Below are 13761 nucleotides of genomic sequence, written 5' to 3'. Positions count from 1 at the left end.
TGCCCAATTTGGGGAAAAAAGGTAGACTCCGCTTGGAGTAACCCTTGCTTGCTGTGTTTTTTAAAAATGATACAAGATGAACAGATCTGAAGGCAAGATGAAGGCAACATCATGTCTCCGCCTGCACTTTTCTCACAAACCTGCATTTTTCCAGGGACACCCTACTCAACACCGTCTACAGACAGCAGCCAGATCTCTGTCCCTCAGATGTGGTCAAATAAAAGGCCACTTACTGCGACCCATGACAAAGCTAAGTGGTTGACTCTATCCCTCTGTAAGCTGTTGGCTACCGAAATGCTGCCTTTACGCGTAGTGGACACACAGGATTTTACAGACCTTATGTCTGTCGCTGTGCCCCAGTACCAGATGCCCAATCACCACTGCTTCTCCAAGAAAAGCATGCCCGCGCTACACCAGCATGTCGCACACAACATCACCACTTCCTTGAGAAAATCTGTGTGCGACAGGGTGCATTTCAACACAGATACTTGGACCAGTAAGCATAGACAGGGTCATTACATGTCACTGACTGGGCACTGGCAAACTATGGTGAGAGATGGAGAAGGGTCTGCTGTACAAGTCTTGCCGTCCCCACGAGTTGTTTCAATCCTTGTTCTGTATGTAGAAGTTAATACACTGCTTCTGCCTCTTCAACCTCGTGTGGGTCCTCTACCTTGGCGCAAACCCTGTGTGGTCAGGCCACCCTTCCTTGCAACTGCGCACAAGGACTACCACACACCTCCTTACTATGCTGGCAGCAGAGCTCAATGCCATCAGGCGGTCAAAGTTTTACTTTGAAATGTATGGGAAATGTGAGTCACACCGCTATTACAGAGAATAGTAGTCAGGCAGGGTCAAAACATTAATTGAGGAACAGGAACAGAATGGGACGGCCAGGAAAGAATCAGAAAACAAGCAGAGGTGAAATGCGTATCGGCCAACAAGGTACATAAACAGCAAGCAGGAAAAGTAGTCAGGTAACAAGCACACAAAATCATAAAACTGAACTGGGGGTAAAATTAACCAGAGGTTCATAGCTATGTCTGGCAGTGGTCTGCAGACAGGATGGGCATAAAAAAGGGTGTGGTGTCTTCCCATTGGTTGTAGCTGAATGATGGTATTTCATCTGTGAGATACCCACCAGCTACATTCAGCCAGAGATTCTGCATCTGTCAAGGTAATGCAGCCCAGTGGGTAAGCATAACCTGCGTCCACCTGCGCCGCTGGCATCGACTACTCTCCCATCATCAGCACTATTCATGAAAGGAACACGTTGTCACCTGGCGACCGGAGTACAAATTGACGGAGCGGACTCCGTTGGTGACTTAACAGCCGTGTGCGGCAATGATGCAAACCTGGCTGCGGGCCATCCTCAGGGCAATGTGACACACGTGCCTTTTAGGGCTCACGTGTTGAACCGAATTCGCCAGCAATTTTTAAAACACCATCACGGCCTACATGGCCTTGTGCAGTGGGCACGCTCGCTATGTGCTCACTTCCATCGTGCGCACACAGCAGCTCAACAACTTTCATCACTCCGGAAGTCTTAGGGTCTGGCAGTTAAACGCCGTAAATGCGATGTTTCGACACGCAGGAATTGGAATCTGCACATGTTGCAGCGTGTGTGGCAGCACCGCAGAGCCCTGCTGAAATACGGTAAGACATATAGCCTGGGATAACTTGATCCAGAGGTGGTGCAGATCACGCTGCTGGAGTGGTGTCAGATCAAGGACCTATGCACCCTGCTACACAGTTTTGAAATGTCGACGAAGATGTTTAGCACTGGCAATGTCATTCTCAGCGTGACAATTCTGGTCATCTACATGATGGAGCACACTGTAATTATTATTCGGAGTCAGGTGTTGGGACAAGAGGAAGGGGAGGAAGTACAGGAGGAGTCATATGCGGAAGGGATAACAAGATCTACGAGGTCCAGATGGTCAGTGGCACCTATGCGGCAGTCATGGTGAGGGAGAGGGATTAACAAGGGCGCATAGTATCAGCAAAAAGTGTTGATGAAAGTGCAGGAGCCCATGAAGAAATGGAGGACGAACTGGCGATGGGCATGGAAGACTCAGCAGATGAGTGAGAGCTTGCTCACATTTCGGTTGTGCGAGGTTGTGGGTAGAGGGCAGAGGAAGGATGCACGATTCTCACCTCTCTGCCACCAACACACCAAGGACTTGGTCCTCCTGGATGCACAAGACACATGAGCGCCTTCTTGCTGCACTACCTACATGACCCTCGGATTGTATGAATTTGAACTAATCCTGAATACTGGGTTGCCACACTGTTAGATCCCCGGTACAAGACAAAATTTGGCGAACTAATTCCTGCCATAGAAATAGACGCACGTATACAGGAGTATCTGCAGAATGTGGTACGCAATCTTAGATCTACTTGTCCACTAAACACCAGTGCTGCACAGAGTGAATCTCAACGCTTTGTCATGGATAGGAGGAAATGGTCTTTTACTTGTCCACATCGGAGGAACCGAGGGATGGCTGCTGTGCTGAGATGGCGTTGAGTACGGTGTCCCTGCACAGTTGCACTTTTGGTCATATCCCAAAATGAGTTGAAAAAGGACAGATGCTGTTGGAAAGGGGAACAGGTGTGTTGGAAAGGGGAAAAAAGTTTTGGTCCGTGGATTTGGTGGTTAAGCAACTGTAACATTTGCTGAAGAAACAACATCTGTTACAGTGGGACTGGCAGATTTGGATAAAGTGGTATATAATCTGTGACCGCTATATAACGAAAATTAATAAGAAAAGAAAGAGAAAGGTATATATCCCCATCAGCAGTCAGTGTCCACCGTGCTCCCAGTTGGAAAAGGAGAGGTTGGCAACTTGAAGGTTTGGTGGAGGATACAGAGCTGTGTGGCTATGAAACTAATAGTAGCCTGAACCGAGTTAGACACCATTCGGATCTGGAGACTGTGAGCCCTGTTAGCGTCACAGGGTCCACATGCCCACCCAGCCCAGGAACTCCCTGTTAACAACACAGGGGCCATTGAGTACGCTGACCGTGTGCGTAGGGGCCACACCTGTGGACAGCAGGCGCATCAGCAGCAGCAGGCCTGTTAATGCCACTGGGCTGCACAAGCAGGACTGTTAGGACAGGAGCTGGTCTTAACCGTTCTGCGTTACCAACTGTGGTGGTGGCCTGCATCCACCACCCGATCCCTGCCTACCTCTGGCCTAAAGCCGCAATGGGTTCAACACATGGAGGTGTGCTCTTTCGGAGCATAATAGAAGACTGCGCACCTCCTTGTTGGCTCCAGCCCCTTTTATAACCTGGGTCCGCCCCAAACCAGGGTGAACCACAATGCACCTCCTGGAGACAAAAGTAGAGTGACACGTCATGAGTGGCATAACTAGCGTCCTATTTGGAAACGCAACTTCAATGATGACCCCATGGCTGCCATGACCCAAACACCTCACCAGTCATCGTCTGAGCATCAATAATGCGGTGACAAGTCATAGGTGTGGGCCTCTGCAAGCCATTTGGGAGGACACCTGATGCCCTGTGGTCTATATGGGACCCCCACATCAGGGCCAGGGCCAAAGAGTTCATTACCGGACCTAGTCTCTGATGCAGGAAGTGCCTGAGCATGCTCAGTAGCATGAAATACAGTCTCTGAAAAAAGACTATCAGCTTTAGCATGGTGTCTATGCCCAAAACAGGACTTATACCCGGCACGGAATGCAAGCACCTGTGCAAAGAGGCTTTTCACACTTAGTGTGGGAGCATGCGCTGTATCCCGAAATGAAAACTTAGCGTCAGGAATGGCACAGTCAGGCTGAGCATACTCACTAGGCGAAACACTGTAATTATGCTGCAGCTGGGGTACATCGGCACACGCATGCGCACTAGCTGCCTCTCCACACTTAGACGTGGAGGGGAAATTTGTCTTGGAGATGCTGTCTATGAACAGAAGGAAAAGCTAAAGGAAGCCTGACTTTCTATCCCTCCGAATTATGAAATGCAGCAATGAATTCCATGAGTTTGCTATAACATTAGCGTAGCAAAATGTGCATGAGGGTGTGATGTAGAGGTGCTAGAAATAGCTTGTCACCAGTGGGGCACTAATGGAATACAACAGCCAGTTCTATGATGCCACAAAATGGCAGTATTTTGTGCTATCATTATAGCTTATTATAAACAGAGCACGAGGTTGTCATGCAGAGGTGCTGCACATAGATTTGCAGTAGTGTGAATTGACAAAAGTACAATAGCCACGTTTAGGATACAACTAGGTACAGTGAGTGTTTGCTAGTATAATGGCTGAGTTTAAAAAAGTTTGAGTGTGCAATGCAGGCAGATGTCCTGCAAATAACGTTCCAATACTGTGAATTGACAAAAGTACAATAGCCACGTTTAGGATACAACTAGGTACAGGGAGTGTTTGCTAGTATAATGGCTGAGTTTAAAAAAGTTTGAGTGTGCAATGCAGGCAGACGTGCTGCAAATAACGTTCCAATACTGTGAATTGACAAAAGTACAATAGCCACGTTTAGGATACAACTAGGTACAGTGAGTGTTTGCTAGTATAATGGCTGAGTTTAAAAAAGTTTGAGTGTGCAATGCAGGCAGACGTCCTGCAAATAACGTTCCAATACTGTGAATTGACAAAAGTACAATAGCCACGTTTAGGATACAACTAGGTACAGTGAGTGTTTGCTAGTATAATGGCTGAGTTTAAAAAAGTTTGAGTGTGCAAGGCAGGCAGATGTCCTGCAAATAACGTTCCAATACTGTGAATTGACAAAAGTACAATAGCCACGTTTACGATACAACTAGGTACAGTGAGTGTTTGCTAGTATAATGGCTGAGTTTAAAAAAGTTTGAGTGTGCAATGCAGGCAGACGTGCTGCAAATAACGTTCCAATACTGTGAATTGACAAAAGTACAATAGCCACGTTTAGGATACAACTAGGTACAGTGAGTGTTTGCTAGTATAATGGCTGAGTTTAAAAAAGTTTGAGTGTGCAATGCAGGCAGACGTGCTGCAAATAACGTTCCAATACTGTGAATTGACAAAAGTACAATAGCCACGTTTAGGATACAACTAGGTACAGTGAGTGTTTGCTAGTATAATGGCTGAGTTTAAAAAAGTTTGAGTGTGCAATGCAGGCAGACGTGCTGCAAATAACGTTCCAATACTGTGAATTGACAAAAGTACAATAGCCACGTTTAGGATACAACTAGGTACAGTGAGTGTTTGCTAGTATAATGGCTGAGTTTAAAAAAGTTTGAGTGTGCAAGGCAGGCAGATGTCCTGCAAATAACGTTCCAATACTGTGAATTGACAAAAGTACAATAGCCACGTTTAGGATACAACTAGGTACAGTGAGTGTTTGCTAGTATAATGGCTGAGTTTAAAAAAGTTTGAGTGTGCAATGCAGGCAGATGTCCTGCAAATAACGTTCCAATACTGTGAATTGACAAAAGTACAATAGCCACGTTTAGGATACAACTAGGTACAGTGAGTGTTTGCTAGTATAATGGCTGAGTTTAAAAAAGTTTGAGTGTGCAAGGCAGGCAGATGTCCTGCAAATAACGTTCCAATACTGTGAATTGACAAAAGTACAATAGCCACGTTTAGGATACAACTAGGTACAGTGAGTGTTTGCTAGTATAATGGCTGAGTTTAAAAAAGTTTGAGTGTGCAAGGCAGGCAGATGTCCTGCAAATAACGTTCCAATACTGTGAATTGACAAAAGTACAATAGCCACGTTTAGGATACAACTAGGTACAGTGAGTGTTTGCTAGTATAATGGCTGAGTTTAAAAAAGTTTGAGTGTGCAATGCAGGCAGATGTCCTGCAAATAACGTTCCAATACTGTGAATTGACAAAAGTACAATAGCCACGTTTAGGATACAACTAGGTACAGTGAGTGTTTGCTAGTATAATGGCTGAGTTTAAAAAAGTTAGAGTGTGCAATGCAGGCAGATGTCATGCAAATAACGTTCCAATACTGTGAATTGACAAAAGTCCAATAGCCACGTATAGGATGCCACTAGGTACACTGAGTGTTTGCTAGTATAATGGCTTCGTTATAATTAGTTGGAGTGTGCAACGCAGGCAGATGCGCTCTGCAAATGTCTTGGCACTAGTGGGACTATAGCAAAGTCCAATAGCCACGTATAGGATGCCACTAGGTACACTGAGTGTTTGCTAGTAAAATTGCTTAGTTTAAAAAAGTTGTAGTGTGCAATGCAGGCAGACGTGCTCTGCAAATGTCTTTGCACTAGTGGGACTATAGCAAAGTCCAATAGCCACGTATAGGATGCCACTAGGTACACTGAGTGTTTGCTAGTAAAATTGCTTAGTTTAAAAAAGTTGTAGTGTGCAATGCAGGCAGACGTGCTCTGCAAATGTCTTTGCACTAGTGGGACTATAGCAAAGTCCAATAGCCACGTATAGGATGCCACTAGGTACACTGAGTGTTTGCTAGTAAAATTGCTTAGTTTAAAAAACTTGGAGTGTGCAATGCAGGCAGATGTGCTCTGCTAATGTCTTTGCACTAGTGGGACTATAGCAAAGTCCAATAGCCACGTTTAGGATGCCACTAGGTACACTGAGTGTTTGCTAGTAAAATTGATTAGTTTAAAAAAGTTGTAGTGTGCAATGCAGGCAGACGTGCTCTGCAAATGTCTTTGCACTAGTGGGACTATAGCAAAGTCCAATAGCCACGTATAGGATGCCACTAGGTACACTGAGTGTTTGCTAGTAAAATTGCTTAGTTTAAAAAAGTTGTAGTGTGCAATGCAGGCAGACGTGCTCTGCAAATGTCTTTGCACTAGTGGGACTATAGCAAAGTCCAATAGCCACGTATAGGATGCCACTAGGTACACTGAGTGTTTGCTAGTAAAATTGCTTAGTTTAAAAAACTTGGAGTGTGCAATGCAGGCAGATGTGCTCTGCTAATGTCTTTGCACTAGTGGGACTATAGCAAAGTCCAATAGCCACGTATAGGATGCCACTAGGTACACTGAGTGTTTGCTAGTATAATGGCTTCGTTATAATTAGTTGGAGTGTGCAACGCAGGCAGATGCGCTCTGCAAATGTCTTGGCACTAGTGGGACTATAGCAAAGTCCAATAGCCACGTATAGGATGCCACTAGGTACACTGAGTGTTTGCTAGTAAAATTGCTTAGTTTAAAAAAGTTGTAGTGTGCAATGCAGGCAGACGTGCTCTGCAAATGTCTTTGCACTAGTGGGACTATAGCAAAGTCCAATAGCCACGTATAGGATGCCACTAGGTACACTGAGTGTTTGCTAGTAAAATTGCTTAGTTTAAAAAAGTTGTAGTGTGCAATGCAGGCAGACGTGCTCTGCAAATGTCTTTGCACTAGTGGGACTATAGCAAAGTCCAATAGCCACGTATAGGATGCCACTAGGTACACTGAGTGTTTGCTAGTAAAATTGCTTAGTTTAAAAAACTTGGAGTGTGCAATGCAGGCAGATGTGCTCTGCTAATGTCTTTGCACTAGTGGGACTATAGCAAAGTCCAATAGCCACGTATAGGATGCCACTAGGTACACTGAGTGTTTGCTAGTAAAATTGATTAGTTTAAAAAAGTTGTAGTGTGCAATGCAGGCAGACGTGCTCTGCAAATGTCTTTGCACTAGTGGGACTATAGCAAAGTCCAATAGCCACGTATAGGATGCCACTAGGTACACTGAGTGTTTGCTAGTAAAATTGCTTAGTTTAAAAAAGTTGTAGTGTGCAATGCAGGCAGACGTGCTCTGCAAATGTCTTTGCACTAGTGGGACTATAGCAAAGTCCAATAGCCACGTATAGGATGCCACTAGGTACACTGAGTGTTTGCTAGTAAAATTGCTTAGTTTAAAAAACTTGGAGTGTGCAATGCAGGCAGATGTGCTCTGCTAATGTCTTTGCACTAGTGGGACTATAGCAAAGTCCAATAGCCACGTATAGGATGCCACTAGGTACACTGAGTGTTTGCTAGTATAATGGCTTCGTTATAATTAGTTGGAGTGTGCAACGCAGGCAGATGCGCTCTGCAAATGTCTTGGCACTAGTGGGACTATAGCAAAGTCCAATAGCCACGTATAGGATGCCACTAGGTACACTGAGTGTTTGCTAGTAAAATTGCTTAGTTTAAAAAAGTTGTAGTGTGCAATGCAGGCAGACGTGCTCTGCAAATGTCTTTGCACTAGTGGGACTATAGCAAAGTCCAATAGCCACGTATAGGATGCCACTAGGTACACTGAGTGTTTGCTAGTAAAATTGCTTAGTTTAAAAAACTTGGAGTGTGCAATGCAGGCAGATGTGCTCTGCTAATGTCTTTGCACTAGTGGGACTATAGCAAAGTCCAATAGCCACGTTTAGGATGCCACTAGGTACACTGAGTGTTTGCTAGTATAATGGCTTACTTAGAATGAGTTGGAGTGTGCAGAGGACAAGAGGGTACAGTGGCAGGATTGTGGTGCTCTGGGTAGAGGAATGGAAGCCTGCCTTTCTATTCCCTCCTAATGGTGAAATGCAGGGAGGAAATCCCTGACCTGGGCTACACAGACGCTGTTGCTGTTTGCAGGACCTGTCACTTATGGCTCTCTGACCCTGCCGCTTTGAGCCCTTAAAAGGACTGCTAGAATGTGCTCTCCCTAAGCTGTCTAACGCTGTGTATGCAGTGCATACAGCTGTATCGGCTATAGGACTCAGGAGGACGGAGCTGCGACACTGATGTCTGACACCAAAGACGCAGAAGGCAGATAATGGCGTTCGTGAAGAAAATGTCCGGTTTTATAATGCAGGGACATGTGACATGCAGATCCTATCACACATGCCGTTGCTTCTCTGGCTCAAAGTCCACTTAGGTGTGTGTGTGTCTGTGATTGGCTGACATGCTGGCCCGCCCCACAAGACGCGCGCGCTTAGGGAAGGAAGACAAGAAAAAAAAAAAAAAAAAATGGCGATCGCCATTATAGAAACAGCAGTGATCTGAAGGCGCTGTTCACGCACACTATACACTGAAATGTGATAATAGTTTGATTCACAGAGTGACTTACACTATTACAGCAGAAACCAAGCTAGGATTTAGCTGTTTTTTGGCTGCTAGAACCGTTCTCGAACGTTTCTAGAACTATCGAGCTTTTGCAAAAAGCTCGAGTTCTAGTTCGATCTAGAACATGCCCCAAAATCACTCGAGCCGCGAACTGGAGAACCACGAACCACGAACCGCGCTCAACTCTAGTTAGAACCAGATATGGGGCAAAATGGAAACATCAGGAGAATATAAAGACGTGACTGTAAGGAAACTCTAATCTTATTTGTTAGCATCAATCCAATTTTGAGATGAGCTGTTGAGTCATTTGAGTACCTCAATTATATTTAAATTAAACAACTATCCAGTCGGAGAGTTATTTTGTATATATTGCAATGACTGGATAGCTAGATTCAGATATCTTATTAAAAATGTATTGTGGTGTGAAAATGTAAAATCAAATTGGTTTTCAGTGAAGCATTTACACAAGAAAGATAATGCTCATACACACACATTTAATTAAATGTATATTCTTGTAAAAGAGTACAATTCTGAGGAGCTCTGATCCTATCTTTCACTCTATGGTCATCTTTAGGTATAAATGTTTTGCCAACTTAATAATCATAATTGTATGTACCGGCGTGTGTGTTATTAACACCAACAGTGATATTATGCGGCAGCACAGTGGCTTAGTGGTTAACTCGGTTGCTCTAAAGGACTTGGTGACTGGGTTCAAATCCAATCAAGGAAAGATTCTCGAGGAATGTTCTCTCCCTGCGTTTACTTAAAATTCCTCCCAAAGCTATACTTTAGTTTGGGAGCCACATTGGGAACAGTGATGATAATGTCTATGGAATAAAAGCTTCGTTGCTTGTAGCATCAACTCAAGTAGTGCTGCAGACAATAAAACACATCAGGTAAAGCAGCTGATACTTAGCGTTGGGCCCAGGAAGGGTGAGTAATGCCGGTATAATTGTTAACATAAGCTGCAGCTGGGGACAAAGGTTTTCCAAAACCAGAAATTCTATTTTATTTAATTCATAGTTAGTATGGTAATGGTGTAAAGATATGTTTACTTAAATATTATATGCTAAAAAAAAAGGCAGGCTGCACTCAGTTCAAGATTTCTGCAATTGCTTGTAAAATGTCCCACGCAGCCATTACTTTTGATTATTTTCACATGAGGGTAGATTGCTATGCAGTGTTATAGTTAAACAAATCCAGAAAATTAAATCCCGTCAAGTTGTATTTCCATAGTTGTGAACAGAAGCTGTACAAAGAATGTGTCTCTGGGTGAACAATAAAGACACCATATTTGTTTGTTAAAAAAGCCTACATCTTACCTTTCATTCCAAACATTCATGTTACAAATATATTGATATTTATTGAAACTTAAGCCAGTTCCTTCCTCTGATTGATTTTACTAGTGGCATATCCTCCTTAAGCTTCTAACATGTTCATTACTAACCCAAATTTTGTAACCTTGTAAGTAGTGATGAGCGAGCATGCTTGTCACTACTCGGTACTCGCCCGAGTATCGCTGTACTCGGGCTGCTCGGCGGGGACCGAGTAATCTCGCGATACTCGTGCTGTACTTGTGGTCTTCATTTCTGCATGTTGGCGCTCTTTTGAGAGCCAGCCCTCATGCAGGGATTGGCTGGCAGACCACTGCAATGCCACAGCCCTGTTAGTTGTGGAATTGCAGTGATTGGCCGGCCTGCACAGCGTGACCGAGCCTTTATATCGGCCGGCGCGCTGTGCTCTGCTCACAGCTATTCAGACAGTCAGTGTAGGGAGAGTGTCGCTGATTCAGGGAAAGCTTTGCGGCCCTTTATAGCTTTTTCAGTTGCAGGGCTGCAAACAGTGTGACCAAAAGTCCTTCTCAGGACTATTCTAGTTGTATACAGGCAGGCAGGGTATAGCCAGGTCGGAGTACAGTAGCAGAGTCCTTCTCAGGACTACTGTTGCTATATACAGGCAGGGTATAGCCAGGTCTGAATACAGGCTAGTGACCAAAAGAGTCCTTGTCAGGACTATTGTACCAGTATACAGGCAGGCAGGCAGGCAGGGTAGTGGTGACCGTATACCAGCCTTCATCATATCTGGGGCTGGTGTACACAGTGTAAAACAGTCCAGATAGTGTCTGACTTGTCTGTAATTGTCGCTCCCCAAAAAAACCTGTTAGGTTATTATTGCGTCCGTGCTTGGTTTTTAAAACCGCACGTGTGTGCCTGTTGGTGGCAGCGTACAGGTGCACTTGTGTGCAATTTCCACACACTTTGATATAACGCACAAGTAGTGAATATACACGTCAGCAGTGCACAGCATTGCAAAATGCGCAAGGGCATTGGCAAGGAACAAGGAAGTGGACGTGATGGTGGTGCAGGCAGAGGCCGAGGTCGTGGGCAAGCTCTAATTTCGCCACAACAAAGGGCCACATCTAGTCGCTCGCACGTCCTGTCCCAAATTCTTGGGGACCGCAGCAGTACACCGCTCTTGAACCAAGACCAGTGTCAACAGGTTGTTAGTTGAATAGCAGATAATGCTTCCAGTCAGATTGGCACCACCACAAACACTCTGTCTTCCACACGGTCAAGTGTCAGTAGCCGTGATACTGCACCGCACATTTCTGAACCTGATCCTCCTTCCTACCACCAGGCTGAGTACACGTCCTCCTCGGACATTAATGATCCCACACTTGGACACTCGGAAGAGCTGTTCACGTTTCCATTCACACATTCTGGCCTCTCGCCAGCTAATATTGAAGTGGGTCATGAGGAGATCGTCTGTACAGATGGCCAAATATTTGAGCAGCCACGTTCTCACGAAGTTGGCAACGTGTCTCAACAAGTGGTGGACGATGATGAGACACAATTGTCAGCAAGTCAGGAGGAGGAGCAGGGTGCGGAAGAGGAAGACGACGTGGTGGATGATCCAGTAACTGACCCAACCTGGCAGGAGGATATGCAGAGCGAGGACAGCAGTGCACAGGGGGAGGGAGGCGTAGCATCACAACAGGCAGTAAGAAGCAGGGTGGTGGCCCCAGGCAGAAGTCAGGCAACCGTTCCCCGGAACAACACGACGACACAAGGTGCCTGTACAAATGTTAGGTCTTCCCGAGTCTGGCAGTTTTTTAAGTTGGATCCAGATGATTCAAAAAAGGCCATTTGCAACACCTGCCGTGCCAGCATCAGCAGGGGTACCAAAACTAGCAGCCTGACCACCACCAGCATGATCAGGCACATGTCAGCCAAGCACCCGACTTTGTGGGAAGTACAACAGAGTCGAGGAGCAGTGCTTGCTGATGTCACTGCTACGTCTTCGCTGGTTGTGCATGCGAGCCAATCCTCTGTCCATGCTGCCTGCGAACAAGCCTCCTCCACTCCTGCACCTGCAGTTGCCTACGCAGAAAGAACACCATCATCAAGCACGTCCTTGTCCCAGCGCAGCGTTCAGTTATCCATTCAGCAAACCTTTGAACGCAGGCGCAAATACACTGCCAACACCCCACATGCCACAGTTCTAAATGCTAACATTTCGCGACTGCTTGCGCTGGAAATGTTGCCTTTTAGGCTGGTGGAGACTGAAGCATTCCGTGACCTGATGGCGGCAGCTGTCCCACGTTACTCGTCCCCAGCCGCCACTATTTCTCCCGGTGTGCCGTCCCCGCGTTGCATAACCACGTGTCACAAAACATCACACGTGCCCTGAACAACGCTGTTTCACCCAAGGTCCACCTAACCACAGACACGTGGACAAGTGCTTGTGGGCAAGGCCGCTACATCTCGTTGACGGCACACTGGGTTAATATTGTGGAAGCTGGGACCCAGTCTGAGCGAGGGACGGAACACGTCCTTCCCACACCAAGGTTTGCAGGCCCTACCTCAGTCAGTGTTTCACCCACACTCTACAGCTCCGGAATGTCATGCTCTTCAGCCTCCTCCTCCTCCTGCGCATCCTCATCCACTGTGCCCTCCACACCAGTCACAAGCTGGAAGCACTGCAGCACTGCCTCGGCGAAGCGGCAACAGACTGTGCTGAAGCTAATCTGCATAGGTGACAAACCCCACAATGCAGAAGAGCTGTGGACAGCTCTGAAACAGCAGGCAGATCACTGGCTCACACCTCTGAACCTAAAGCCAGGAAAGGTCGTGTGTGACAATGGCCGGAACCTGGTGGCGGCTTTGAGGCGAGGCAAGCTGACACATGTTCCATGCGTGGCCCATGTGCTCAACCTCGTGGTTCAGCGGTTTATAAAGTCATACCCAGAGCTGTCTGATCTACTGGTAAAAGTTCGCCGCCTGTCTGCACATTTTCGAAAGTCACCTACTGCTTCAGCCGGCCTTGCCGGCTTTCAGCGCCGTTTGCATCTTCCGGCTCACAGACTGGTGTGTGATGTCCCCACGCGTTGGAATTCAACTCTGCACATGTTGGTCAGGATATGTGAGCAGAAGAGGGCAGTTGTTGAGTACCTGCATCACCTAAGCCGTCGGGAAATGGGTCAAACTCCACACATAACACCTGAGGAGTGGAGATGGATGTCAGACCTATGTACCATCCTCCAAAACTTTGAGGACTCCACCAAGATGGTGAGTGGTGATGACGCCATTATTAGCGTCACCATACCGCTACTCTGCCTTCTAAAACGGTCTCTGCTGAAAAACAAACATGATGCATTGCAGGCGGAGCGCGATGAGTTGCAGCAAGAAACAGTAGTGGGTGTGGGTGATAACACACAGCCCAGCCT

This window comes from Anomaloglossus baeobatrachus, chromosome 5 (assembly GCF_048569485.1).
Source record: "Anomaloglossus baeobatrachus isolate aAnoBae1 chromosome 5, aAnoBae1.hap1, whole genome shotgun sequence".
NCBI classification, from domain to species: Eukaryota; Metazoa; Chordata; class Amphibia; order Anura; family Aromobatidae; genus Anomaloglossus; species Anomaloglossus baeobatrachus.
The sequence above is the reverse complement of the archived record's forward strand: the minus strand, read 5'-3'. Positions refer to the sequence as shown.